Below are 25,125 nucleotides of genomic sequence, written 5' to 3' on the forward strand. Positions count from 1 at the left end.
CCGGTGAACTGACGCATTGGAAAGTTACTGGCATGACATCGGTCACAACCGGTAAGTTCTCTCTTCTTCTTCTCCTCCTCCGATTTCTCTCTATTTTTCTTCTTATGTTCCCCCGATCTCTCTTTTTTTACTTCTTCTCTTCTCGTCCCACTCTAATCTCCCTCGCCCTCTCTTATGTTTGTCTCCTCCTCCTCCCTCTCCTTGCCTGAGTCATTTGAGGGTGAGAGGGGTGCCCTTTGACATGGATTGTCCACAACAATTTTTTTATTTTTAGAGGTGCGCTTGAAAATTGGAGGCCCTTAGAGTTTCATGGTGTATCAATACAAATTTTCATTTAATTTACATGGGATATTTTTTTATTTATTCCATAATGTGTTATCATGGTTTTTAAACTCGGTTTTGCGTCTCATCTTGTCCAGGCCTGATATCGAGTTGTCTCGGATGAGTTTTTCAACACGTTTGAGATGTCTCGTGAGTCGAATAAAAAAATGAACGTGACTCATAAATTTCGATCAAAAAATGACTTTGTGAGTTGGTCTCATTCAACTCCGATACAGAGTTAACTCGGGCGATACGTCTAGGTCTCGGACAAGTTTAAAAACCATGATTGGGATGGACTTTAGTATCTTCCAATATTTTTATTTTCAACTAAAAGGTGGCATGCGCAAATGCCCATGTATTAGAAGCGTTTATTGGTAATTTAAAATATTTATTAAACTGTTTTTAAAGAATACATAATAAAAAATATATATTTTTGTAATTTTGAAAATCAACCAACCTAATTATATGGTTGGGTTGCATTTTTCTTGATTTTAATAAAATGACTGATTATAAAGTTTAAGAGTCGCACTGAACTGACCTCAAGATTGCACCTGATATTGCACTTTTCTAACATGGAAGTGTGGGAATTATAGATGCTTTTTCACTTGAAAAACATCTATAGTTCCTACACACTTTCACATAAGGAAAGTGCGATATGAAGTATAATCTTGACGTCGATTTAACATTATTCTAAGTTTAAATGTAAAGGTTTCGTGAGATTCAAATTTTGTGTCGGAATCACTTCTACTCCACCTTCTCTTATTATAACAGTATAGATAATATACTTAGTTGTTTAGTTAAAATCATCGTAAATAAGATTAGAGTAAAAAACCTCCATATTACACTACTCACCATCTTTGAAATCAAGAATTTTTCTGCTGTATAAAGTCAATCAATGGATTCCTCTACAGTAAGTTTTTTGAAATACTTTGTGAGGCTCTTATTGTGAATCCTTTTGTGTGGATAAATTACATTTTGACCCCTGTAGTTTGGCATAATTTCATTTTTGACTCCTAATGTTTTGATAATTACACTTACCTCCTTTATAATTATCTAAGGGGTTCACTTAACCCCCTTCCATCAAGTTAACAGTTAAATTCCTTTTATAAATACCATTTTTCCCTTTTTAAAATGTTATTCTTATTATAAACAAAAAAAATATGCCTGTGAAAAAAATAAGTTGAATGAATGCCTAGGCAGAGACATTTTTATTATTGTTTTTCTACTAAAAAAATAAGAGTGTAAAGTAGTAAAATAACATTTAAATTTTAAACCCGTTAGTGAAAAGTAGGTAAGTGTGATTATCAAAATATTAGAGGGTCAAAATGGAATTATACCAAACTATAGGGGGTCAAAGTGTAATTTACCCCTATTTTTTTTTTTTTTTTTTGTTCTTCTTTGATGCCATTTTTGAAATGAAGTTGTCATTTACATCACCAGTCAAAGATGCATTATTTAATTTTGAAATCAAGTTCAATCTTGTTTACATCATGTTCGACAATAAGTCTTCTAAGGACACAACTCTTTGTGTCAATGCTTCAATTCATCTATATGTACTTTCACCATCTTTCCATGTGATTCATGTGTCATTGTTTCAGTCGTAACCCACTTTTCCTCATTTGAGGATTCTTTGAAAAAATTGATAAAAAAAATATGTACGCACGTAAATTTAACTAAAAAAGTTAAAAGAAACTTTATTAGATAAACAATCAAGCCGTGCTAGAGTAACATTGAAATTTACATTGTTTCACACATTATTGATGTTGAGGTGCCCACGGAACTATTGATGTCTTTCACTCTTATCTTGATGAAAAGCATATATGATTTCGTACACGACCCACGTCAGCAATGTGTGAAACAATGTTACTTTAACATTTTCTTAATCAAAACTACCCCATAACTGTCCCCACTCTAATAAGTTGGAACGTTTCCTACTTTTTCCAAAATGGTGAGCAACTTTTTTAGGTATGTTTTATTTCTTTCAACCATGTGGACCTAATTGTCTTGCTAGAAAATCATAAAGTTGACCGTACTTCTTGTTGGATAACTACTCAATTCTTTCATGTTAACCACGCCCTAGTGGGCTATCTATTGGCCCATGCCTAGGACCTATCTCATGGGCTCAGTTGATCCAATATTACATATTTTCTGGACCAAATTTATATAGACTTGATATACAATGTGGGCTTCCATCAAATTTTGTTAAGCTTGATCTGATTCGGGACAAGCGACGTTCAACCATATTCAACCCGCTTTTTATTTGGATCAACTCAAAGGATCCTAACCCATCAAATTCGGTTTATGGGTCGAGTCATTTTAGTATTGTTTTAGTCACCATTTCCAAACAAATATAAGCTTACATGGGTTGAACCCATAGCTATATCCATTGACAACATACATTATAAAATAATCATTTATAATTTATACCCATCAAAAAAAAAAAAAAAAAAACAAAAAAAAAAGAGATTCTATTAACACACCAACCTATATGTTAATAATCAATAAATTTCATAATGATTGGTGTGTTGTAAGTAACAGTTGGTGTACCAAGAGAAACTCTCAAAAAGAGGAAAAAAAAAAAGAATGGAGTTTCATGAGTGAGGAAGTCCACCCAAACTTTCAAGCTAAAATGACTTTTCTTTGGTCTTGAGTTTCTTTTAGGTTCATGTAATTGTTAAGAAGACCTAACAAATAATTAAGCATTAATTTATGTATATTTTTAATTTCAAGTCCTCTTTTGGTGATGGGAACATAAAACCAACTTTTTAGAAGTCCTTGGGAAATTATAAAGAAATCAATATTATTTTGATTGGTTCAATATTATTTTGATGAGTTGTGATAAACTGAATAAAAGAACATACTCAACTGACGTGGCATGTGGGCGGACCTATGTAGAGACAATGGGGGCCAATTTCAAACAAGGGTTGAAGCTTCTAAGTTAGTTGTGATCAAAGAATTAACATACATTTTAGGGTTTGCACTTAGTTTGTCTTCTCCACTTCTTCACTCTGAGAGTTTGAGTTGCAAAAAGCCAAAATATCATCATTTAAAAAAAAAAGATTTTTCTTCTAAATCCTCTCATTTTCTATGAAAAAATGATTTTCTAAAAACTACATGAAAACAAAAAATTTTGACAAGAAAATTCGACAAATTTTGGACCCATGACCAATTAATTTTTTTATGTTCCCCAAATTCGATGGCATAAAACAATCGAATTTCTCCCATCCTCCAATAATTTGACGGTTTCGACCAGTTGAAAAGAAAAATTCGACGCCCTTGGATCGTCAAATATAAATTTTTTTCACGTTGTGTAAATCCTCTTGTTATGTATAATTTTTCTAATTTCATCTTCATATATTAGTTCTGCCCTTGCAAGTGAAATTTTCTAGGTCCACCTTGAGAGTGACCACAAGATTGTACTTCATCTCTCACTTTCCTAACGTGGAATTGAGATGAGGTAAAATCATGAGGTCACTTAAGCATTATTATAGAATCTACGGTTTTGTGTACATAAACGTCAGTTGAGTATATTTTAGTTTTTTTTTTTTTTTTTGTAAGTTTATTATTATTTTATTTTGATTTGTTTTAATCATTTACTTTGGTAATTTGAAGGAAAAATTACTTAAATGACCCTAGTGAAAGACTTACTTTCTAATTAGTCCCTTAGATTTTCCAATGGTGATTCTAACCATGTCTGGCAATTTTTTTTATATCGTGAATGACAAATAGAAATGGTATACTTCTCCTTTGAACCTTTAAAGGTATTTTTTTGATTTATAACAAATGAAGAGCGAAGTTAAGATTCAATTGTTTTTTTTTACACTGTCGAGTTCACAACTTTTTATTTATTATTGAGTTCAATATTTTTATTGTCGAATTAATCACATTTTATTATTGAGTTCGACAATTTAAAAAAATATGTCAAACTCGACAATAAAAATATTGAACTCAAAAATATAAAGTGGTGAGCTTGACGCTAGTAAAATCTACCGATTTTTATTTTTCGAGTTTTTCCAATTAAAATACATGGAAGGTTCGACTAAAAACTTGAAATAACGATTTGTGTAGATGAATTCAAATCGAAATAACTATCTTTGATCAATTTTCATTAAAAAAAAAAAAAGAAAACAAACGAATTAAAAAACCTTAATTTTTTACACGCATATTTAAAATACTTGAAAATGACTTCTTCTTTATTATCAAATCCTTTCCATCCGAATGGAATCTTCGAAACTCGATTGAAATGTCAAAAATCCAATTTGTTTTTAATGAAAATGATGAGTTTGAATGACTAGAGTAGTTTCAACATTTCAATTGTGAGAATTATATGGAGTGGAGTCCAAGACTCATTAGAAAAGAATTTTTTACTAAATGGACTAATAAGAAAAATCCTATAATTTAGGGACTAATTAGAAAAAAAATCTTTCGTTGGGTCCTGTAAGTAATTTTGCCAAATTTGAAAATCTTGGCTGAATCTATGTCATACAGTCACAGTCAAATGTCTTATCAAGGTCTCCCATAACTTTGACTTTTTTTTTTTTTTTTTCTTGATTTACACGTTTTGGTCAATAATTGAGAAACCTATTTTCAAACGGAAAATGCTGAAGTGACATCAAAATTTACTTCGTTTCACATATTGCTGACGTGGATGTATATAGAATCATAGATTAGGTAGCATTATTTACACCATTCACAATACGCCACATGGAAAATAAATTAACAATCCAACCTTATCAATTAAATCCGGTTAACATTTTTCTTTCAATTTTTAATCCAAAAAATTAAAAAATTAAAAAAACCATTCCTCCTCTCTCCTAAGATTACTCTTAATAGAAATCAGTTATGGAAGACCAACAAAAATAGAAATCAAGAAGAAAAAGTCCCATAACTTCAAACGGTCATAATTTTTGATCTAGACGTCGAAATGGATTTTGTTATATATCGACAAATTCATCTTGACAAGTAATACCTTGAGATGATCAATATTCAAACTTCGTTCCCAAATGTTGGAAGATTGCTCCCAAAATGTTGAAAATATCCTCCAATGAAGAACGTTGTTCCATCCAATCAGTTAACGGCTGTTTTAGTCCTTTTTTAATATATCTTTTATTATTTACGACTACGTGTTTTGAAATAATGATCTTATAAAGAAATTTTGATCATTGTTCCTACAAGGTGACAACAATGCTTTAAGAAAATAACATTAATAGTGTAATAGTATACGGAAACTTTTAAAAGGTTTGATGAAATTACAAAATTTAACTAAAACTTCCAAATATAAAGAAATTTTCTATTGTTAAGAGCTCACTTATACAAGGTAAAAACTGGAAAAATCGATGTGCCAAGGTTCACGAATTTTAGAAATCGAATTTCGACAGTTAAGAGTTGTTGAAATTTTTATATTCCCTAGATTTGACGATTTAGAGCTGTTGAGTTTCTCCCATCCTCTATTAATTTGATGATTTGGATATATTGAAAAAAAATTCAACATCTTGATCCGTTGAATTTTATGAAATTTGATGGCCTTGGACAATCAAATATAGACTTTTTTCACGGTGTGTTAACTTTTAATTACTAATAATAAAAAAATAAAGATCAAAGAAATATTTTATAATAGTTAGTTAGAGATTGTACTTAAGAATATTGATAGAGTAGTGAAATTTGATGATAATAGAAAAGTCATAGTGATGGTGAACCCAGCCATGGATATGAGGATGAATGAAAATATAACTGAGTTAACACGAGTGGACGGTAGAGTAAACTGAGGCGGAAAATGAACATTGAATTTGTACATTAATATAGAACAGAAGGAATCATCTTTACAGTCAAGTTCCTATATCCGTTTTATATAGATTCGAAAAATGCATGCTTTAGATCTTTTCTTACTACCTCAATCCATTTTATATGGACTATCTTAGAATAGAAATACAAAAATATGTATATATATTTTGTTAATGTATCTCTTCGAATGAACGCAACAAATTAATTTAGCCATGTATCCTTGACAATATGCATTGCAAAACATTGATCATTAATTTTATTATATTTTTCGGAAATAAAACAACGAAACAATCACATAAGAGTTTCCCTTGTAGACCATTATCAATGAAGACAAATCCCAAAAAATTTGAGCCTGTTCAACTATTAATCAGTGATTGTACAAGGCTTGAATTCCTTGAACATCATCTCCATTCAGATCCTTTGTAACACCACTGAGAATGCTAGGATACATGATGGCACCCTCCACTGAGCTGTGCCCAAGCCCAAGTAAGTGCCCAATTTCGTGCAAGGTAACCGTTCCATAATCATAAGCACCCTCCACGGGACCATTGACCCATGTCTCGTCTCCATCGTAATGGAACCTTCCATCAGTCGGTGAATACGCATGAGCTAAAATCCCACCAGGCCCATCAAACGCCTGAGCATCTCCATGATCACCCCGTTGCACACTAATAGTAATGTCGGCGGTCGTATAATCTTGAATCTCTTCAAACGTAAAATTTGACACGGATGACCATCTTCCAAAGGCCCGAGCACAAATCGGACTTAGAACATCGACTTGGGTCCCGGGGAGGAATGCATAGGTAAGATTGGTCTTCGAAGGTGGCCACCGTGGGGGTCCAGGCAAGAAGGTATAATGTGAGACACTATGGAGGTGATGTTTCTTCTTGCCTGACCTCATCGAAGTGGTTCCATTAATGAAGTCGGGGACACCACATCTAGGCGTCATCATCTTGTTCACTGTCTCGGGGTCTAGAATGCCGGTAGCCTTCAGATTGTAATTGATTTGGTAAGTCTTGATGGCTGCCTCCATGAAATTATCGAAGGCGTCATCATCAACGTGATTGAGATTGTTTAAATATCCAAACTTTTTAAGATACTTTTTCAGCTCATTTAAACCTTTTATTGTGTCTCCCTTTCGACATCCCTGCAAAGATTGGAGGAATTCATAGGATTTTGGTTTACTTTCATTCAAGTCGAATTGATGAGCTTGACACAAGAAGGGAAGGAGGAGAAGAATGCATGCAAGAACAGGAATTGATGAGTTCTTCATGTTTATTGTAATAATTCCCATATATTATGAGGCCTATTTATATACTTAAAAAGGAAGAAGAGGAAGTTATGAGTGAGTTTCCTTTCCTTATTTAGTTGATGTTTCAAAGCTGCCAAACTGATTAAATGACTTTTCTTTGGCTTTGAACTTCTTAATCTTAGATTCATATAATTGTTAAGACGACCTTATAAATAAACAATAATTATGAATATTAATTTTAATTTGAAGTCCTCTTTGGTGATGGGTACATAATACCAACTTTCTAGATGTCCATAAAAATTAGAAAGAAATCAACATTTTGAATAGTGTTCCTTACATTTTGATAATTTTGTTTGATTGGGTTCTTCTGTGTTAGATGAAACAAGTCATGCTATGAAGACAAATGAATATATGTTGGATTAACAGTCCAACACGTTTCTTGCATGGCACTCACAGATAAGCCTGTCTTTCAATTTTTATTTTGAAAAAATTACTTAAAGGTCCCTGACAGAAGGGTTTATTTCTAAATATTCTCTAAGTTTTGGATGGTAGTTTGATAATTCATTTAGTAAACTTTTTATTTCTTAATGGTCCCTCAACCTCATCTCACCTTAATTATAATGTTTTTGAAATTTCCAAACTATCATTTCCTCTTCTTCTTAGCATACTTAGGTTTTACAACGACAATTACATTAATTTTTGATGATTTTTTTTTATCGTGAATGACCAATGGAAATGATATATTTTTAATTTTAAACATTTAGATTTATTTCTTTTTTTTTTTTTTGACTATTTATAACCACAAAAAAAAAAAAAAAAAAAAAAAAAGAAGGAAGAACAAAATTGAGATTCCAAAATTTTTATCATTTAATTCAACAAATTTAAAAAAATGTCAAAATCACCAATAAAAAGTGGTGAGTTGGACAATAAAAATGTTGAACTCGACACTATAAATGTGATTGCGATTTTTTTAATTTTTCGACTACAGTACTGGATAGATTTTCTCGAAATTCTTAAAATGTATATATTATAGTTGTGAAATGGACAATGGGATCAAAAGTTATGATTAAATCTTCAAAAAATTTAGAATCTGAATTCTGTTCTTCATTTTTTTAACTATTAATCATTGAAATAAATTGAAAAATACATCCAAATGTCCAAAATTGGAAGCATATCATTCTCCATTCGTCATTCACGACAAAAAATCGTCAGATTTGATCTTAATCCTCGTTGGAAATTTTCAAAAATATAGTTTGAGTATTTCAAAAATATTATAAGGTGAGATGAGGTTGAGGAACCATTAAGAAAAGAAAAGTTCACTAAATGGACTATTAAGTTACAGCCAAAGTTTTAGGGATTATTTGAAAATAAATCCTTCCATCAGGGTCCTTTAAGTAATTTTTTCAAAAAACAATTTTCCTTTTCGTGGCATTGGGAGGTGATTAGACATGCTCGTCCATGTTTTGACCTCCGTTTACTATACTAAACTAATGTAAACTAAGTTAAATACCCTTGCCTTCAACCCTTATTTGGAAAACCTTGACGTTCCTCTTGGGTGGTAGTAAGGGTATTTAAGTCTTGTTCTCAAAGTTTAAATTTATTTTTCCCAAAACTAGTCATCTTTAAACTCTTGGGTGAGTTTTATTATTATTATTTTTTTCAATCTTAATTCTATCTATAATCTTTAAACCTCAAGAACAAGATAGAATTTTTTGAGATAGAAAACAAAATTTTAGGTTTGAAAAAAAAAAAAAAAGAAAAAACAGAGTTTTCTATAATGGGTTAAGGGGAGGTTGAAAATGATGGATTGAAGATAGGTTGAAGAGCTTGAAGATCATATATTTTTGGGGGAAAATCAAAGGTTTTCTAACTAAGGATTGAACTAGGGATGGCAATTGGGTCATTGGCCTGCTAAGTGCTAACCCACCACAGCTGGCCCAAAAACAAGGAATTTAAATCCTTCCAGGACTTATGATCTGGGCTGGGCCTTCATGATTAATTATACCCGGGGTGGTCCATAACTTTATTTATATCCTACTATATTAAATAAAATTAGAGAAACACTTTCCCCACCAGGGCCATGCACTTGTTCACATGCAGCAGAAGTTCATCTAGGGGTGTCAATGGGTACCCATTAATCGAAATCAAAATTGAAAACTCCGATTCTAATTTCTTTTTATTGAAATCAATCAGGGCGAACTCTAAAATGGAATCGAACTGATAGGAACCGGAACCGTTAGGTTCTATCCAACTGGTACCTGGAACTGATTTGTTTTGTCATATATTTTCATACTATTGATGATTTAAAGTATTCTATTATTTTAAGATTAATGCATGTTATACAAAATTCTTCAAATCTTCATATAAATTTATCAATTGGAGTTTAAAATAAGTTATCTCTTCTAAAAATTTATTACTTTTAACCAAGACAAATTTTCCTCTAATTTTTGGTATTTTTAATTGGGGTGTAATAAGTAAAAGTTGAGATGCCAATATCATCTCTCTTAAATCATTTTCCACTTCCCAACTAAAGCTTAACACACGCCATTAAAATATAGGAATTAACATTTCCACGTCAAAATTTTCTTTATAATACTTGAAGAAGATTAAAAAAAATTGCCACCATTGATAGTAACTCATAAAAGAATACGTTAACATCAATGACAATCGTTTACTCCGGCCTATCGATGTTGATATCGTGCTCTTTGCTCTTCCATATCTGTCCATCAACGAGAAGAAAATATCCAATAGATTCTCACCCTATTAATTTTTTATATTTTAAATTTAGTTGGGGTGTAATAAGTAAAAGTTGGGGAGCCAATAGAAGTTCTCAACTAATAATATAGCCAATTGTTGAACCCATAACTATATCCATTGATAGTATACATAGCTAAACAATGATCGATTTATTTTATTTTTTTTGGAAGTAAAACAATGAAACAAATCGGACAAAGATGAACGAGAATACTTACAACATAAGTCCTCAATTAAGATTCTCGTTAACTCCTGAGACATGCAAGAAGCATCCTCAGTTATTAATTAATCAGAGATTGTACAAGGCTTGAATGCCTTGAACATCATCTCCATGCAGACCCTTTTTAGCACCACTAGGAATGGTGGGATACATGATGGCATCCTCTACTGAGCTGTGCTCCAGCCCAAGTAAGTGCCCAATTTCGTGCAACGTAACCGTTTCTAAATCCATATGACCTTCTACCGAACCATCGGCCCATTTATCATCCCCATCGTAATGGAATCTTCCATCGGTCGGTGCAAAAGCATGAGCTACAGTCCTACCTGGCCCATCGAATGAATGACCATCTCCATGATCACCCTTATACACACCAATAGTAATGTCGGCGGTTTTATAATTCTGAGTCTCCTCGAACGTGAAGTGTGTGACCGATGACCATCTTCCAAAGGCCCGAGCACAAATTGGACTTAAAAGGACGACATTGGACCCCGGGAGGAATGCATAAGTAAGATGGGTCTTATAAGCGGGCCATCGCGGGTATCCGGGGAAGAAGGAATAATGTGAGACAGTATGGAGGGTAGTAGACCCGTGGTGGTGAGGCTTCATCTTGCCCGACCTCATCGAAGTGGTTCCATTAACGATGTCGGGGACACCACATCTAGGCATCATCATCTTGTTCACTGTTTCGGAGTCTAAACTCCCGGAAGCCTTAAGATGATAATTGAGTTGGTAAATCTTGATGGCCGACTCCAAGATATCATCAAAGGCATCATCATCAGCATGAGTGAGATTGTTTGATTGGTGATAGTTTAAATATCCAAATTTTTTGAGATATTGTTTGAGCTCATGTAACCCTTTTATGGTTTCTCCCTTGTGACATCCCTTCAAATGTTGGAGGAATTCGAAGGGTTTCGGTTTAGCACCATTTGAGTCGTATGGAAGGGATTGACAAAAGAAGGGAAGGAGGAGAATAATACAAGAAAGAACATGAAACATTTTAGTTGCCATTACTAAGTTGAGGGGAGCTCTTGTTGTGTGTTGTGATTCTCAATTTACAATGAAGCCTATTTATAGATTTAAGAAGGAAGAGAGGAAGAGATGAGTGAGTTTCCTGATTTGAGGAAGTCTTTCCCAACTTCCAAGCTAAAATGACTTTTACTTGGTCTTTAGATTCTTAGATTTTTATAATTGTGACCAAGAAAATTCGCAATAATTTATGTATATTTTTAATTAACTTCAAGAACTAACTTTCTAGAAGTCTTTTGGGTCCTAATCATTTGATAATTATGTTTATTTGTCTTAATCTCTTGTTTGATGAATCGGTCCTTTCATGGGTTTGGTCTTAGCTGATTTTTTATTACGTTTTTTTAAGTTGTAAATATTCTGCAGGGACCGATCGTTGACCTGTATGAAAAACGATTCAACCAATGGGTCAAATTAAGACATCCCTTGCATATTTGAGCTCACTACATACTCCTTGACTACAGTTTTCTTTCAAAGACTTGTAGAAAATGTTTGAAATAAACTTTATTTCTACCTCATTCAAAATTTATTTATTTATTTATTTTTAGAAAATCGTTCATCTTCAACCATGGGTTTTGGTGCCGAGGTTGAAATTTTAGGAAGCCAAACAAAATCAAGTTTAAACCGATTCGTTACAATGATGTGATTAGGGGTGCATATTGGATTGGGTAAATCCGAGAACCGAGCCAATCTGAAGTCTTTTGGATTGAATTGATTCGGATTGAGCATGGTTTGGTTCTGGTGCGGATTGTAAAAAAAAATCTAATTGATTTGGTTTGGTTCCGGGTTAGTATGTTATGAAGAGGTAACTCATCAAAGTCTTCAACTTCATCTCCTTTATTTTTTTCTAACAAAAACTCATAAAAAATGTATACAAATCTCTCTCTAAACTCTCAAATGGATCTACCCATTTATGAAAAAAACTTTTTCAAAGAGTTTGATTTCTTGTTTTTTTACGAGAACCTTTATGCCGTGTTTGTTAGATGCAATAATACTATACAAACCTAGACTTGGATTCCTTAATCTATCATTTATGAATTAATTTCCTCACTAATCCATACAAAATACCAATTTAAAAATTATAATTTTTTTTAGTCTCATTGAACTTCCTCTAATTTTCAATTTATACAGATTTCAGTCAAAATTTAATCATAAAATCATTTTTATTTTAAAAATAGGAATTATTTATGATCTAATCGAAAGGGTTCCTCTTTTGAAAGAAAAAACACTATTTTTTTTTTTTATTTAAATTTTTGAAAGTATGAAAATCGAGAACCGATTCAAACCAAGGTTGGTTTGGATTGGTTCAGTTCTATAGGTAATTGGATTGGTTCGATTTCAAATTTGTAAAATCGATCATGTTTGATTCAGTTCCAATTTTGCCAAAATCCAAACCCATTCTGACCATGTGCACCCCTAGATGTGATGATGATTCATTGTTATTGGTACACCTTAACAGTGCTAGTAGATGCAGGTGGACTGGGTCTACCCGCCCAGCCAAAAACAAGGGTTAGGCCCTTGAACCTGAGCCCAAAAATTAGGTTTACCCTTTGAACAAAAGTCAACATTAATGACCAAACAACATAAAATATTACTCTGTTAAAGACCTTATGATTTTTTTTATAAATAAAATATCTAAATTATCCTTGATTTCAAACAACTTCGAATGTTCAAGGAACCTTGCCTTGCTTTTTTTTTTTTTTATAAATAAAATACCTAAATTATCCTTGATTTCAACCAACTTCGAATGTTCAAGGAACCTTGCCTTGTTTGAGAGGTGGCCTCTTCACATTTTAGTGAATATTTGAGGTACCCTTATGTTTAAAAATAGATGATATGCACTTTGACCTTAGTCATCTTTTATAGATTAATGCAAAATAATCTAAATGAATTTTTTTTGCAACTAAGGATGTTTCTTACATTTCTATCTGTTATGGAGGATCTATATATATTAGGGGTGGCAATCTTAACATGAACCGCGAACACAATTCAAAAACGACATGAAATTTGTGGGTTTGGGTTAAGTCTAATTGGATTTGGATCATAATAGTGTCAACTCGTCTAACACGATTATTAAATGGATTGGTTTCGACTTAGAGGCATCAACCAACTTAACTCGTTTTGACACGTTTAGTTATTTTGTCATTAACATGTAATTTTAAATATATCAATAATTATTTAAGAATTTTTTTTAAATTAACCATTTTTTTACAAGAATTTCTTAGAATTTTTTCATAATATATTTTATTTTTTTAATTATATAAAATATAGATGGTGTTTTGAGATATCTTTCAAATAATTAATGATTAGCTTTTAGTTTGTTAAAGAAAAATATTTTCCTTACTAAGCTATTTATTTATATTTATATTTTTTTTAATCCAATTTTTCATTGACATCTAGATGCATATAGCGTTTGCTCCATGTGGGCGACACAACTCTTACTAAGTAAGGCAAGTATGTCCAATTGTGTTTCTATTTATGATTGCATCTTGTTTTATTTTCTCCTTTATTGTTTTTGGATCGATATGTCTACAACCATCTCCCAACCAAGATAAGGTTAGATGGATTGAACCCATAAATGTATCCATTAACAATATACAATATTCCAAAACAATGCATGATCAGTTTATTTAATTCTTTTGAAGTAAAACAATGAAATGGTTTGTAAAAGAGTTGCCCTTACTCTTGAGTTTAGTCCCACATTGGACGCTCATTGCATTGTCTCTCTCCTTATAAGTTCTTGGATCTTTCCACTCATTGTCAAAGAATTTTGAGTTGGACCCTCAAATTTATCATGGTATTAGAGCAGATCTTTCTCTCTTTCATGCTACTCAGTTCATATCTCCACTTGCTTTGGCCCAGTTTAACCCACACAAGTTCTTAGTCCCACATTGGACACTCATTCACTATGTGAAAAGGACCCATATTTGACGGTCTTAGCCCGTCAAATTTCTCAAAATTTGACGGACCCTCCCATCAAATATGCCCGTCAAATATTCTCTTGTAGAATTTTTTTTTTGACGGTCCTAGATTATCAAATTATTGGAGAATGGACTTAAAAAAAAAACAAAAAAAAAAAAAAAAAATCCATAGAGTATAACCGTCAAATTTGGAGGTTTAACAAACAATAGCACGGTCGTCTAATTCACCAATCACAATGAACGAAATAATTAAAAAAAAAATCAAAAAAAGAAAAAATAAAAGAAAAATCATAAACCAAGATCCAAATTAAAATAAATAACCCAAATTTAATATACATGTAAACCTCTTTGTTAAGATCGAAAATTTTGTCGAAGCTACAAATAACTGACAATAATTAAACTAAATAAGACCAAATGATATTGAAATTACTGGATCGACAACATCTTTGATGGAGGTCGGTGTTGTTATCGTTGTAGATTGGGGAATGAGCCCTTGTGCTTCACGTGCCGCTTTTTCCTTGGCCTTTTTCGCCCTTTCCAGCACATCCTGCATGCAACATTTCATTAATCATTTTCCCTATATTGCATCCATCGATAAGTAAAAACCATTCAAAGGGGAAGAACTATAACTACTTACTAAAAGAAAAAAAAAAAAAAAGAAAGAACGAGAACGGGAAGCATGATAGGCAACCGGGTTAATTAGATTACTATTACATTGGTGGGGAGGGCGTACATAAAAAGTGAAGTTCTCGACCACAATGGTAGACTCAAAATTACCTAAAGTTGATACGTTTAAGCTGGATTTTAGGTAAATGGCACAAAAATCAAATAAACTTTTTTCATTGGAGAAATATTAAGAATAAAACTTAATTGTTGTTAGGCGAATCTGAAGACTAGACTGTGTAAGAACAAAGCCTTCAATGCCAAATTAGTAGAGAGTATTAGTAATGGAAATAAAAACGCACCAACTTAATTTATGTTGTTGTGCATCAACACTATCGAAAATTCTGTTGAAGCTACAAATAACTGACAACATACATGTAAACCTCTTTGAATGTTGTGATTTGTTCTAGAATGTTTCGGTCAAAACAGTTTCAATAGATTTTAGACCTTGGTTATAAGTAACCCGAAAATCATACCAGAAATGGTGTGACAGCACTTGAAATTATGACCCAACAAGATGAGTGAGCCATACACAAAGTTGGCCCTGTGGGATGGAGGCAGCACCAAAATACTTCCAACAGTCTAGGCAATAATTTGCGTTGGATTATCTATAGAAGTTGCCTCAGCAATAAAATGGAATAACTATAATTCAAGAACTCTAACAGACCTGTAATGCAGGTTTTATTGCAAGAAACAATAAATCAATCTCTTTGGCAACCAAACCAGGCAGAAGTGACATGCCAAATCCAATAGCTAGGCCCTGCATTAAGAGGTATAATGCTTAAAATAATTAAATTAAAGCGGGAAGACATGAAGCTTACTCATAGGTTCAGTCCCTGTTTCTCGGCTATAGTCAATCAGATCTTTCATACTATTAACCACCTCCGATATCTGCAATACAGCGCCAAAAAAAAAAATCATACGCAGGAAGAAGAAAAAGTAGTCCCTCACTCCTCTAATCTCAAACTTATCCCATATCCAAAAAAACATAAAAAGGATGGGAGAATGAAAACAAACATAAAAAATGCATTGTAATTATGAGAACTAATTAGAAACATGCCAGTAATATATAGGGTTCAGATAAAGTTGTGAAGTTTTTACATGGCTTTGTGAGCCAATATGGAATTGAGATTAGTGCATCCTCAACAAAAATAGCCCATTCTGAAAAAAAAAAATATTATAAGCAAGATGAAAATGTCAAATGGTGCACCTGTTGACAACATTGACAAGAATTGAGGTTTTTGAATGGGTAAATACAATTTACATTATATCTATAATCATTAGGGGAAGGTTATGGAGCCAGTCTTCTCCACTAGAGGCTGCAAGTGTAAACATGCCAACCTATGCCAAATCAGCATTCACCAATGATGGCAAAAATATGCACGTCTAGATAGCGCATCCAAAGAAACCTCATTTATTAAAAGCCTGTTTCTACACTCTGGAAAACTCACACCAGAACCTTTCTCTTATTTTCTTTGGTAGGTAAACATTTATTAGAACTAGGGAGGTCGAGATGGTCAACTCAAAAGAATGCATTGACAACCAACCCATGCCAGGGAGGTTAAACAATAGCAAGATTACAAACCCACTCCCATCTTACAAGAAAATCCCCTTAAATTCTTTCAACAATTTACACCTTTCTCTTATCATTATTTGTGGATGCTTACATGTATGTTAGTTCTTAATGACAACTAAAGCAGAACTTGCCCCCATATCAAACACTCACTCATCACTTCATTGCTCATCCACAGCAATGGTTGGCCCCATTATCACCACGGGCTGGAAAATGTCCTATTGTTGTCAAAGAGACCACATCATCTAGGAGCTTAGGATGTCTGGGAAGGAGTCCCTATAGATTCCTAGGCTTCCCTGAGACCACTAATGACCCAGGTTCTAGGTAATCTCTAGGCCCCACCCAAAAATCAAGCGAAACCCCTGAAGTGATCATTTCTGTCTTTGAACATTGACAGGTATCATTATCTAGATTAGACCAAACAGACCAAAAATCAGTACAACAAATGCCCCGATTTATGGTTTCAAGAGTACATTGATGAAAAAATATTCATGAGTTGAATTTCTCTGAATCTAGGGTTTGATGTGCTTAAAGATACCAAAAACCAGGCTCATCGCTCTTACAGACATTGGTATACTATAAGTCTGCACCAATAAATAAGTAATTCCATATTTATTTTGTTCATGTGAAGAGTAAAATAAAGTGGGGTTTTTTCAGAGGTTAGATACTCCGTAGGGAAAGGAAGTATAAGTTACTTATCTAACATGAGTGTGGAGAAGATAGAAAGCAAAATGCATTACATAGAACAAATACATCAAGGTAGCAATGCCATGGAAGAAGCGCTTTATCTTTAACCTGACTCCAACAGACAGATATTTGACAGGCCAAGAAAAATGTATCAGTTAGATAATTTTAAAAAATTCAGGAGCAAATTTGTTGGATCAAATGTTAGCTGTCCTTTTCACAATTTAAAGTGGGCCCTAACAACATATCATTCTGCAATTGTTAGAAGCAGAAGATTCACTGGATTCAAGATGTTTCCTTAGAATTCACATACAAAACTTGAAATCAAGAAAAAGATTATATTGCTATTAATGGCACAAGCCACAATACCTGAAGGCACCGTACGTATCTATTTGTATAACCTAAATCATTTACTAATTGCACCTCCAACGCCTTTGCCAATTGGCGAGCTGATGCAACAAACCTGAAGCAGAAGGACATTTGTTAGTTGACACTAGCAATCAAGGATATAACAATGGTGACATACACAGGGTTCTCTTATGATGTGGGAACATCAGTGACCTCAAATGCTTCAAATGATGTGGGAACAACAGCTCCTGCTTCTCTTAATGCTTCATTCTTTGCTTGTGCAGACTCCATCTCACCACCACTTTTGGCACCCTGGTTTAAATAATGCTACGATTAAAAGAGTGGTGGATTAAAAGGGAACAGTCCTAGGTATTAGGGTAATAACTCACAGCATGATCAAATTGCACTTCTGACTTGAAGAGCCGTGCACAAGTTCCGCTAACCCAAGCAACCACTGGTTTAAGTGTTTGAGGATCATCCTTTTCCCTCCTCCAAATTATTGGATGTCAAGGTTCATGAAGAGAGAGAGACTCTAAGTACCATTGAGACCGATTGTACTTGTCTTGCTGAAGTAAACTGATCAGAATGGATTTCACTCATCCACGGCTTTAGATTCAGGCAAGCTAGTTAATATCCCAGGGCAAGAAACAAGAAAAGGGCAATCATTTTCGAAGTCCTAGGAAGAACTTAAAAGGGGGGTGTTAATCTGGCATCTACATCAAAATCCTAGTAAAATAAACTTGTATTAACAACCTTGTTTTTACCAAATCGATCGGTCAATCCTGCTGTGCACCAGAAAACCTCATCAAAGCTTACATCTTCTCCAAATACGTAAGCACTGAAAAAAGAAAAATTATTTAATTTTAATTTACATGAAGATGTTGACATTGAATATCCATGTGAACTATATTATCTAATCATTTCCAATTAGTGACCTCAAGAACAAACTGTATACCATCTCAACTGGCTATGAACGATGTGCTGAAAAAGACTAAGTTCACTTTATTCTGAAGGTATTACTACAAGAGAGAATCTAAAAGATGATCATAACCAGCCGGTCAATCACTTTATGTGTGTGTGTGTGTGTGTGGGGGGGGGGGGGGGGGGGGGTTGTGTCAAAATCTGACACATCCAATGGGTTTGTGTGTATAAAAGTCCAAATATGGTTCACATTAATCAAAAATAAATTTGCAATTAGGTGCCATATACAAAGTGAGGCTAGAGTAGTAGCATTGGGAAAAGTCAAGCATAAGGAAATGCATACCTGGTTATACTTCTTAGAAACTAAGATTTTTAAGATAGGTAGAACCATAAGTAAGGATACTCATAAGGATGAGATGCTAGCTAAGATTGATAAGCAAGACATACCCTAAAATAGATTTAAGTGGTAGGTGGCTGAAGTAGAAATGTGCTTCTGAAGTATTATGTGACTGACGTGTACCAAAAAACTACATGTAAATTTACAAAACAACAATAATACCAATTAAGCTTCTTCTTTTTTGGGTAAGTGATACCAACTAAGTTTTATGGAGTTGAAATTCGGACAGTCAGGAAAAAGGATGTTTATAAAATGAGCACAACAGAAATGAAGATGGTGAGATGGATGAGAAGTAAGACTAGGAAAGGCAAAACTAAAGGGGGAGATATTGGTATTTGACTCAAAAATTTAGTAGATGATAAAAGTGGAAATATCTTCTGGAGTATTATGTATGTTGAAATGTATGGAACAAATCATACTCTTATCTACACAGTTCTAACAGAAACTATAGAACCATTTTTACATGTTTTCAAACAAATCAACTCTTTGAAACATAAATTCAAGTTTTCCTTGGATAGACTCAAGTTTTTCTTTTCATTTCTAAAAGTAATTGTGGACCAAGAAAATGGTAATAGATATTTTCATTACCAAGTTCAATAGTGAAAGAATCAGTAAGTTACCTTCAAATTAATCCACTACTAGTTATGCTAATATAATGGAGGACTATGATTGAGGAAAAGAAACAATAGCTCCAAAAACTTTCAATAACAGAACTAAAACAATTTGTAAGGGAAGAAGAAATTTAGCAACAACACTATTAATTTTAAAGGGCAAGAATTCGAATTTATCCCCTTTGGATCCAGGAGAAAGGGTTGTCCAGGAATGTCATTTGGGCTTGCCCTCATTGAGTTTGTTGTTGCCAACCTCTTATACTGTTTCAATTGGGAGTCACCTCATGGTGCAAAAGGGAAACCAAACATGACTGAATCAACTGGGCTTATTGTCACTAAGAAAATTCCTTTTCATCTCATTCCAATTGCTTTCCTGATGGGTCCTAACCAGGAGGCTTTATGTTTGGCCAATCACCCTAACATCCTAGCTTGATGTACAAACTCTTCTTTCTTTCAAAGAGAGCATAAACAGAGAGTAGAAGCATAAGGTGAGAGCAGGTAAAAAAGGGTGGTGACACAGATACTACCTAGAATATAACAGAGCCTTTCAAGTGTCTGGATAAATAATTATTAATGGTGTAGACTCTACATGACAAATAGATATAGGACTTACAGATCAGTATGACATGGTACTCCCCATTAAGCCAATCAGGGACCATGTGAATGCCACATGATGCTTGTTTATGCCATTCATTGGTTGCCTAGTGATCTTATAGATACTTGTAAAAGAAAAATATTGTAAAAAAATGATTGTATTCCCAGGTTTACGAGATGCCAAGAGAGTTGTAATATTAAAGGAGCACTCAAGGTAAGTAGGTATGTTTGGGATAAGAAGAAAACATGATGATCATAGATAAGGTAAATGGGGTGCAATTTTTCAGAATCACAGACATGGAGTTCTACATATATATAGTTTCAACCTAAGTTATACCCACTAAATTAAACAAGTTAATTTCACAAGTTAAAAGTCGTTACCGTGCATGCATTTGATGAATAAATCCAACTCTGAGAAGTGGAGTTCTCGTTCTCATAACATGTCAGTTGGTTCTGACCAGCAAGTAAACATCCTCACCCTTCATCAGCATAACCAAAACACATGAACCCATGAGAGCTTCAGTGTTTTCAAAAAAAAAAAAGAAGAAGATAACTTCAAGGCCAAACCATCCCATAACACTTCCATCTAATGGATGAAGAACATAATACTTGAGATCAAAAACATTTACTCAGAATGGACCAATATACCTGCATAAACTCGACTGGTCATGAGAGTAGTATCACAAGACTATGTATATATTAGTAGTCTTATTTCAATCCATCATCCCAATCCCCTTCTTATTAGTCGTTAAGAGTTGATTTACTTGTTAATAATCTAGAAGAGTTCAGAACCACATGGATGGAGCTACTCTTTAATACTTTCATTACCTCTATTTATAAGAAAATAAAACCTTATGACCATAAGGTAATGAATAAGTAACAAATCCCAACAATCTATCTAACAATGATCAAACCACCTCCTACATCTTGTCACTGTCATTGAGCTAAAATTTCTAATCAATTTTGAGTCCAAAAACATCAAATTTTCGATTGAAGTCTCAAAATAGTTCTACTTGTCAAAATAAGCTTCCAACAAATATGATGACTTCTTAGTCGAACATCTATGTAAGTAAAAATGTCTTTGCCATTTGAAAAGTGATTGACCAATGGGCACAAAACCTTCAAGCTCTCCCTATGTAATATTCACATATATTATTTTATTTTATTTTAAATAGGAATTTACAAGTGTAGCCACTCCACAAATCTTGATGATGAGTTGGATGACAAAAACTATGGATGCTCTTATGTAAATTATGTTGCTAGAGGTATGTCAAATCCTAATGATATCCATATGCAAAGGTGAAAACTATAAATCAAAACAATGACCATCAAGTCTAATGCTATTGCTTCTTCTATGGGAGAAAAAATTACTAACCTAGAAAATCAATAAGGGAGCGCATCGACGTGAAAAAAAAAAAAGTTAACAAACAAGGTGTTATATATGACACCCACTAAGAATAAAAAAAACATATAATAAAAATTAAAATACGTAAAACATCACAAAAATGATCTATTTTTATCTAAAATATTAGCTAGAGAAATGCAATTAATTTCTAGAAAATCAACAACTCTGAGAGCATATATATATGGGTCCCGTTCAGCACCCTAAGCTTTACCACACACTTTAACAAACGTGTTTTGTCTTATATGGGTTAGAAGTTTTGGAATGAGCTGATTTTTCGTGAGGATGATCTCTATGGTGAGGAGATCATCCTCACCAAAAATCAGCTCATTCCAAAACTTCTAACCCCATCAAAATGGTTTACAAAAAATGGACGGTCCACGATTTTTCAACGTGTAAACATGGGGCTAAACATTTCGGAATGGGCTGATTTTTGGGGAGGATGATCTTCTAATCATAGAGATCATCCTTACCAAAAATCAGCCCATTCCAAAATGTCTAACCCATGTAGGACAAAAAACGTTTGTTAAAGTGTGTGGTAAAACTTAGGGTGCTGAACATTTCCCTATATATATATATATATATAGGGTCACGTTCCTAAGACTCATATTGAGACTCACATTGCGACACACCGTTTTGTCTTATATGGGCAAAAATGTTTGGAATGAGCTGATTTTTTGTGAGGATGATCTCTGTGATGAGGGGATCATCCTGGCAAAAAATCATCCCATTCCAAAACTTCTAACCCCATCAAAATTGATTTACAAAAATTGGACGGTCTATAATTTTTCAACAAAAATTGGACGGTCTAGAAATTTCAAATGAGCTGATTTTTGCAAGGATGATCTCCTCACCATAGAGATCATCCTCACAAAAAATCAGCCCATTCCAATATTTTTGCCCATATAAGACAAAACGGTGTGTCGCAATGTGAGTCCCAATATGAGTCTTAGGAACGCTGTTCATATATATATATATAGGGAAATGTTCAGCACCCTAAGTTTTACACACACTTTAACAAACGTTTTTTGTCCTACATGGGTTAGAAGTTTTGGAATGAGCTGATTTTTGGTGAGGATGATCTCTATGATTAGAAGATCATCCTCCCCAAAAATCAGCCCATTCCGAATGTTTAGCCCCATGTTTACACGTTGAAAAATCGTGGACCGTCCATTTTTTGTAAATCAATTTGATGGGGTTAGAAATTTTGGAATGAGCTGATTTTTGGTGAGGATGATCTCCTCACCATAGAGATCATCCTCACCAAAAATCAGCTCATTCCGAAACTTCTAACCCATGTAAGACAAAACGCGTTTGTTAAAGTGTGTGGTAAAACTAAGGGTGGCGAACGGGACCCATATATATATATATGTAAATTAAATCAGGAATCAAACAACCCTACAATATTCAATTCAGATTCATTGATAGATCATCAAAATATTTAGATCAAGCATCGAAACAAAATCTCAAGTTCTAAAATTTATGAAACAACTTACCTGATCTCCAAAGCTTATAATGTCTAATAAAACCTTAAAACATGATAACGAAGTAAATGAATCAATCTCTTTTAGAGATTAAGAACACCAACAGACGATCAAAATCTCTCAGATTTCAAAAAACTCTGAAACAGATCGAGAAGAGAAGAAATAGTGTTGATGTTCATGTATCTCGCTTTCGTAAATCAAATTAAAATGACATGAAATCTTAATCGGTGGGAAAAAAAATCGAATAACAAAATTACATTTCGACTTGAAAGTAATACCTTTGGGAAATAGAAAATCAAAATTAATGTATTTTGTGGGATCAGAAATCCTAGATCGCATCGTCAACAACATGAATAGGGTTAAGGATCTATCAATCTAAGAGAGAAGAGAGAGAGAGAGAGAGAGAGAGAGAGACTCACCTTATAACACAACAGAAAACTTCTTCACTCCATCATTTCCAAAGTTGAGAGATCACTTCGAGAGATCAGATATTGTGCGATCAGATAGAGAAAGATTGAGCGATCAAATAGAGGGAGAGATGAGATCGATCAAGAGACGAGATCGAGGAAGACAGGGAGGGAGAGGGATAGAGAGAAAGATCGAGACATTCGAGAGAGATCAGACAAAGAGAGATACAGAGAGTGAGTGAGTGAGAGAGACGAAGTGTTTGGCAACCGTAGACTGTGTTTTGTGGAGACAAAATTCGTGGTCCATTGACCGCGGAATTTGGGTGTTAAAAATTTGACGGGCCAGGCTCAACAATTTTTTTCGTTAAAATTGGGGATTTTTACTTTGTCTCTTTCCTTATAAGTTCTTGGCCCTCTCCACTCATTGTCAATTGATTTTGGGTTGGACCTCCAAATTAATCATTTACACTATCATCATTGAAGTCTTATCTCACATATTTAAGTCTATTAAACAATCCCTGCATCTTTATTCAATTCTGCCCCTGATTATTATTGAAATTTCCATTATTAATCATATATTATACGCACAAGGCTTTAATGCCTTGAACATCATCTCCATGAAGATCCTTTGTAGTACCACTAGGAATGAGCTGTGCCCAAGCCCAAGTAAGTGTCCAATTTCATGCAATGCAACCGATTCCAAATCACAAGCACCAACGACAGGATCATTGGCCATGTCTCATCCCTATCGATCATTGTAATGGATTCTTCCATCTATTCGACCTATAATCTCGAGTCTCCTCGAATATGAAGTGTGTCACCGTTGATGACCACCTAATCTTGCATTTTACAAGGACTAAACATAATATCACAAGGTTGTTACTTAAATACCCTTCTTCTTTTTTTCCTGTTTGGTATGCTGGAAAAGGTTTAAGGTTTAGGGCCTAAAAGGATTTCCATGTCTAAAGTGTAAATTCTGCAGAGATGGAGCAAACTATAGAGACCCTTTAATTCAGGCATGTTTCCCCCCTTGACTACAGTCTTATATGAGAAATTAGTAGAAAATGATCACAATACACTTATATCTCCAACCTTTTTCCTAAACTATTTTTTTTCCACCAATACCCTCTGTCTTCAACCATGAGTTTTGGTGACAAGATCACCAATTCGCAACTGCAATTCTTCGGAACTAAACAGGGCCTACAAGGTTAGTGGGACGTGACAATTAGGGTTTAAAATGGGTCGAATCTTTTATTCGGATCCGGATTTGAATCCTACCCAACTAAATTACTTGATTTGGATCAGCCAGGTAGGATAATTTCAAACCATTCAACAATTTTTTTTTTGTTGCTATATATATATTAATTATTAATTATATTATTCTATTTTATTGTTATAATTCCTTTAGTTTATAAGAATACAAATAAAACAGTAGAAAAAAGATATTTTGAAAAATATAAAAATATAATTTTCAAAGCAATATATCATTTAGATCTAGATGAATATAGAGATGAATCTGTATTCAACCCAGAAACAACTTGGATGAAGGGACATCAACCCGCATTCAATCCATTTTTTTATTCGACTCTACTCCAAGGTCCAAACACCTTAAATTTGAATTCGAACCACTCAATTATTTTTATAAAATCCAACCCATTTTATGCCCTAGTGACAATGGGTCACCGTTGCAGCGCAACGGTAACAATGGGAGAACATGGATTAAGCAGTTGAGTATTTGGATTTTACTCTATTCTTTGTACATGGAGAAC

At 33.7% G+C, this 25,125-nt stretch overlaps 1 long non-coding RNA gene and 2 pseudogenes across 7 annotated transcripts; all 3 read right to left on the reverse strand.

Annotated features, from left to right (window-relative positions):
• Window positions 1-6,284: 6,284 nt before the first annotated feature.
• On the reverse strand, window positions 6,285-7,401 carry LOC147405651 (metalloendoproteinase 2-MMP pseudogene; annotated as a pseudogene).
• A 2,852-nt stretch (window positions 7,402-10,253) lies between these two features.
• On the reverse strand, window positions 10,254-11,352 carry LOC147405652 (metalloendoproteinase 2-MMP pseudogene; annotated as a pseudogene).
• A 3,211-nt stretch (window positions 11,353-14,563) lies between these two features.
• LOC147405653 (uncharacterized) lies at window positions 14,564-23,677 on the reverse strand. Of its 7 annotated transcripts, none has more exons than XR_015176023.1 (10): window positions 23,369-23,677; window positions 20,445-20,542; window positions 18,294-18,378; window positions 17,930-18,163; window positions 17,754-17,852; window positions 17,562-17,655; window positions 17,249-17,303; window positions 16,037-16,096; window positions 15,757-15,826; window positions 14,564-14,819 (listed from the first exon to the last, which is right to left on the reverse strand). It is a non-coding gene; the product is annotated as an uncharacterized LOC147405653 (long non-coding RNA). The 7 variants fall into 7 exon arrangements; XR_015176020.1 differs by having other exon boundaries at window positions 15,603-15,826; XR_015176021.1 differs by lacking the exon at window positions 17,249-17,303 and having other exon boundaries at window positions 15,603-15,826; window positions 23,369-23,675.
• Window positions 23,678-25,125: the final 1,448 nt, after the last annotated feature.

The sequence above is a fragment of the Akebia trifoliata genome, chromosome 3 (genome assembly GCF_017979445.1).
Source record: "Akebia trifoliata isolate Shusen 1 chromosome 3, ASM1797944v1, whole genome shotgun sequence".
NCBI classification, from domain to species: domain Eukaryota; kingdom Viridiplantae; phylum Streptophyta; class Magnoliopsida; order Ranunculales; family Lardizabalaceae; genus Akebia; species Akebia trifoliata.